We start from the raw sequence: 6,196 nt of genomic DNA on the forward strand, positions 1-6,196 counted from the left end.
TCCTGACCAAAACCTTGCAGCCTTATCTTTCATCTCCATGCAATATTAAAAATAGAAAAGTGATTTGTCTCTCACTGGAAATTCAACCATTCCTTCTTCGTTAATCCCCGCAGAAATCCAGAGTGAGATCAATTTTGGGTCGGCCCGTGAGGGCAAGGATCAATCTCTGTGCTGCCGTTTAGTGTGAGCTGGCTGTCAGACTCAGACAAGGGCACTCATCCAACTTCAGCAAAGGTCACTCTAAGGTAGGGATTGGGAAGTATTAAAAAAGCTTAAAAGGAGGGACAGATAATGACCAAAAATCCAGTGTATTTTTTTAAACCCCAGTAAATCCTAATAATGAACTTTTCACACTATGAAGTTGTATTTCAAAATGAATGCTATATTCTAGATTGGTAAAATTCACCCACCTCTGATGCTTGAAAAATCTGCTGCCAGGGCCTAGATCTGGTCAAGAGTAAAAACACCCACTATAAGACAAGCTGTACACACAGGAGGAATAACAAAATGAAAAAAAGGGCAGGATTTAAATGCCTTCAGCCTTAACTCTACAGTATCTCATGACCTGAAAAAGATCACCAGTAGGTTATCTCCCCAAGGAATCTCTTCCTAGATTGTTCTGTAGTTTATTAATGATATAATATCAATGTCAAATGCATATGAATTTCCTAACATTCTCTAGATAATTGGGGGTTGAGCTCCTGGATTCACACCCCCAAATTTAGGGCTTCTCCCCTTTCCTCTAACTCCAGTTCTGTCTCCAATTTTGTCTGGTCCTTTGCTGCTTGAGACTGTGAGCACCACCTGGGACAGGGACTATGTCCAACTCAATTTGTTTGTATCCAACCCAGCGCTTAGTACAGTGCTGGGCAACACCATGGACACATCTCTCCCAAAGCGTCCCACCTGCATCTGCAATCGTTCTGGTAGTGGGTCCATAGAGTTTTCTTGGTAAAAATATGGAAGTGGTTTACCATTTATCTCCTTTCACGCGGTAAACTTGAGTTTCCCCCCTCGACTCTCTCCCATGCCGCTGCTGCCCTGAATAGGGGAATCTTGATTTGTGGCAGATTGCCTTCCACTCGCTAGCCACTGCCAAAGCTAGGAATGTAATGGATAGGCCTCTGTTTGACTCTCCCTCCCATAGCCGAGACTGGTAGAGTACTGGAAACTCTCCAGGTGCAACTCTGAGAGGGTCCAATTCTGTCACGTCCACTTAATTCAGGGCTGCCTGAGACACAAGAGAAGCAGCATGGCTCAGTGGAAAGAGCACAGGCTTGGGAGTCAGAGGTCATGGGTTCTAATCCTGCCTCTGCCGCTTGTCAGCTATGTGACTTTGGACAAGTCTCTTAACTTCTCTGTGCCTCAGTTACCTCATCTGCGAAATGGGGGTGAAGACTGCGAGCCCCACATGGGACAACCTGATCACCTTGTATCCCCCCATGCTCAGAACAGTGCTTCGCACATAGTAAGCACTTAACAAATACCATCATTAGACACAGAGAGAAGAGCAGGTGAGAATGGAAAACCAAAAGAAGCAGCCAATCTGAGCATGTGTGGGGCCCCAGGTTGGAGGAGGAAACCTGGTTTCCTAGAATCCTCCTTTCCCATGCCACCTTGCAGAGACAGTCATTTCCTCTAAAGCCTTCCTCAATTTGCTCTTCAACCTCCTTAGCATGAAATGGTTATGATGGGGCTATGTGGTTTTCACTATAGTGACACATGGCAGTGACTTGGTTTAGGCTGAGTGGCTCACATCCACAGCCTTAACCGAATAACGTAATGGCAAGGAAACATTTCTCTTGCCATCTGCGTTTTCTGTGGCTCATCTTGGGGGGAAAGTGGAGGTCTACACTTTCCCATGTTCAAACCCCATTGGTTTCAGAAGGGGACATCAGTAGAGTACCAAATCAACTGACGAACTAGCTTCACCCATCCATAACTCAGGCATATCTTGGGTAACAACCACCGAATAAGAATGCAACCTACATTGTTCGATGTTTTACTTCTTGCAGAAACTGAACTGGCCCCATTGGTTCTGATCAAGCTACAACAAAGTAAATCCCTCCCTTTCTCTCTCCCTCCCTCCCACCGGGATGAGATTAAGCAATCAACCATTAATGGCTATAGGAAGAAGCTCCTTTCACTTGTTTGTTTCAAACATTAAAGGCTTTGAAGAAATCCTAATGACCAAAGAAGTTCAGATCTGATTTATTGAGCACTTATGTGTACAGAGCACTGTACTAAGCGTTTGGAAAGTACAATACCACAATTATCATTATTAGAAAGTATTCTGTAGAAGCACCTAACAGTCAATTACACACAAAAAGAGAGAAAGAGGATAATAATTATGGTATTTGTTCAGCACTTACTGTGGGCCAATTACTGGGGTAAATAAAAGATCATCAGGTAAAATGCAGTCCCTGTCCCTCATGGGGCTCACATTCTACATAGGAGAGAGAACAAGTATTTAATTCCAAATTTGCAGATGAGGAAACTGAAGCACAGAGGAGTTAGGTGATTTGCAGAGGTCACAGAGCAGATAAGTAGCAGAGTTAGGATTAGAACCCTGGTCCTCTGACTCCCAGGCCTGTGATATGTTGCCTGTAATAATAATAATAATAATAATAATAATAATAATAATAATAATAATAATAATAATAGCATTTATTAAGCGCTTACTATGTGCAAAGCACTGTTCTAAGTGCTGGGGAGATACAAGTTGATGAGGTTGTCCCACGTGGGGCTCACAATCTTCATCCCCATTTTACAGATGAGGGAACTGAGACCCAGAGAAGTTAAGTGACTTGCCCAAAGTCACACAGCTGACAAGTCGCGGAGCTGGGATTTAAACCCATGACCTCTGACTCCAAAGCCCGTGCTCTTTCCCACTGAGCCACGCTGCTTCTTAACTTGTACTTCCCAAGGGCTTAGTACAGTGCTCTGCACACAGTAAGCGCTCAATAAATACGATTGATGATGATGATGATGCACACAGTAAGTGCTCAGTAAATACGATTGAATGAATTTTCCAATAGGCCACATTGCTTCTGTTAGACCAAGAAGATTTCTTGATCTAACAGGGCCATGTCAACAGTGTCCCAAAGTTTCCTTTGAATTATTTTATTTTCCAGAAGTTTGACTTTCGGCTTCTGGATAACTTCTATGCCATTTGGTGATGCATTGCCTATATCATTAGTGAACGTTTAAAATGAAACAGGCCAGCACTCAGCATCATCCATAGCAGTATAATAGAAACACCCTTCCAAACTTGCTATTGGATGACGACTTAATCAATTGCTTGAATCTTGGTAGCATCTCTTCTTTGGAAAGCAAAAAACTGTTCGAGAAGCAGCATGGCTTAGTGCAAAGAGCACAGACTTGGGAGTGAGAGGACGTGGGTTCTAACCCCGGCTCTGCCACTTGTCTGCTGTGTGAACTTGGGCAAGCCACTTAACTTCTCTGTGCCTCAGATCCCTCATCTGTAAAATGGGGATTAAGACTGTGAGCCCCACGTGAGACAACCTTCATTCATTCATTCAATCATATTTATTGAGCGCTTACTGTGTGCAGAGAACTGTACTAAGCGCTTGGGAAGTACAAGTTGGCAACATATAGAGACGGTCCCTACCCAACAGCAGGCTCACAGTCTAGAAGGGGAGACAGACAACAAAACAAAACATATTAACAAAATAAAATAAATAGAATAAATATGTACAAATAAAATAAATAAATAGAGTTATAAATGCATACAAACATATATACATATATACAGGTGCTGTGGGGAGGGGAAGGAGGTAAGGTGGGGGGGCGGCAGAGGGGGAGGAGGGGGAGAGGAAAGAGGGAGGGACCTTGGCAAATCACCTAACTCCTCTGTGCTTCAGCACCTTAACTGCAAATTTGGAATTAAATCAAGGACAACCTGATTACCTTGTGTCTACCCCAGCGTTTAGAACAGTGCTTGGTACATAGTAATCGCTTCAGAAATACCATAATTATTATTATTATTATTAGAAGCTGATTTAGAGCACATTCCCTGGGGAAGAGTTCAATTTGTTGTTTAAAAATCCTTTGCTCTTACAGGACCATTCTCCATGTTTCAACGTTACTACAGTTGGGGTAGTAAAATGAGAAAAAAAAAATTTATAATTGAAATTGATGTGGCCTAGTGATAAAAGCATGGGACTAGGGGTAAGGAGACCTGGGTTTGAGTCCTTGTCCCATCACTGACCTATTGTGTGACCTTGGACAAGTCACTTGGGCCCATGTCCTACCTCTGGCCTGGAACGCCCTCCTCAAATCCCCCCTTCAAGGCCCTACTGAAGGCTCACCTCCTCCAAGAGGCCTTCCCAGACTAAGCTCTTCTTTTTCCCAGCTTCCCCTCCCCTCCACGTCGCCCCAACTTGCTCCCTATTCTCTAGCCACCTCTCCCCGCCCCACAGCACTTATGTATATATGTACATATCTATAATTCTATTTATATTGATGCCTGTTTGCTTGTTTTGATGTGAATATAAATATAATTTTAATTATTATATTGATGCCTGTTTACTTGTTCTGATGTCTGCCTCCCCACTTCATTCATTCATTCATTCATTCAATCATATTTATTGAGCGCTTACTGTGTGCGGAGCGCTTGGGAAGTACAAGTTGGTAACATATAGAGACTGTCCCTACACAATAGTGGGTTCACAGTCTAGAAGGGGGAGACAGACAACAAAACAACACATATTAACAAAATAAAATAAGTAGAATAGTAAATATGTACACGTAAAATAAATAGAGGAATAAACTTCCAGACTGTAAACCCAGTGTGGGCAGGGTTCCAAGCGCTTAGTATAGTGCTCTGCACACAGTAAGTGCTCAATAAATATGATTGAATGAATGAATGAACTTAACTTCTCTGGGCCTCTGTTCCCTCATCTGTAAAATGGGGATAAAACAGATTGTGAATCTCCATGTGGGACAAGAACTGTGTCCAATCTCAAAACTCCTTAACTAATGATGATGGTATTTATTAAGCACTTACTATGTGCAAAGCACTGTTCTAAGTGCTGGGGAGGTTACAGGGTGATCAGGTTGTCCCACGGGGGGCTCACAGTCTTAATCCCCATTTTACAGACGAGGTAATGAGGCACAGAGAAGCTAAGTGACTTGCCCAAAGTCACACAGCTGACAATTGGTGGAGCCGGGATTTGAACCCATGACCTCTGACTCCAAAGCCCGGACTCTTTTCCACCGAGCCATGCTGCTTCTCTGCCCAAACGCCGAGTGCCAGTAGCATTTAATAAACGACCATGAGCTCCTTGTAGACAGGGAATGTGTCTACTAATTCTGTTGTTCTGTACTCTCCCAAGCACTTAGCATAGTGCATTGCGCACTGTGAGTGGTCAATAAATTCCACTGATTGATTGATTATTATTGAAAAGGATAACAACAGAACCCAAACTTTCCAAAGACACAGCCTCAGATGAGCACAGCTGGTAGCTATGAAAAACAGGAGGCAGTGTGAGAGTCTTTTGCCAAATATACATGAAAGGATGGCTGTGGCGGACTCTTTGCCTAATATAAATAGGAAAATATGATTTCAAAGCTCTTAAGAATAGCCTCACAAAATGGACACGTGGGACATAAGAGCAGCACTTGGTAATTGTGGAAAGGAAATTGACGGGCAGGGGAGTGTGTCAGGGGAACCGAGACAGCGACGGAGACTCGGTATTAGTGGCACTGGAAGCTGCATAGAAATCCAAACCTGTCGGAAGAGCAGCAAATCTAAATGATCTGGCTAGCTGCCCTCTAGCATGTCTGCCAAGGCACCGGGGTAATCATGAGTGAAATCAATGTTCAATGAGAATTTTTTTTTATCACTGCCTAAAGGGAAGCAGCAGTGATAAGAGGCCTGGGTCTGAGGCCATCTGGACTCAATGCTGAAAATTCGTTCAATTCACTTTCACCCTTTGGGCCTCAGTTTGCCCATCTAAAAGACGGGAAGCATGATACGTTCCCTTCCTTATCTCCCTCAGGACCACTGTGAGGAAAAATGACATCACAGTTGATGTGGCCTAGATTGCCCTCCCTCTTCATACCCGACAATTACTCTCCCCACCTTCAAAGCCTTATTGAATGCTCATCTCCTCCAGAAGCGTTCCTTTCCTCTCTTCCCACTCCTTTCTGCATCACCTTGACTTGTTCCCTT

At 43.4% G+C, this 6,196-nt stretch overlaps 1 non-coding gene across 1 annotated transcript; it reads right to left on the bottom strand.

Moving 5' to 3' along the window:
- Positions 1-1,059: 1,059 nt before the first annotated feature.
- LOC119929115 lies at positions 1,060-1,197 on the bottom strand. Its single transcript, XR_005451255.1, has one exon. It is a non-coding gene; the product is annotated as a small nucleolar RNA SNORA7 (small nucleolar RNA).
- Positions 1,198-6,196: the final 4,999 nt, after the last annotated feature.

Source organism: Tachyglossus aculeatus, chromosome 5 (genome assembly GCF_015852505.1).
Source record: "Tachyglossus aculeatus isolate mTacAcu1 chromosome 5, mTacAcu1.pri, whole genome shotgun sequence".
Taxonomy (NCBI): Eukaryota; Metazoa; Chordata; class Mammalia; order Monotremata; family Tachyglossidae; genus Tachyglossus; species Tachyglossus aculeatus.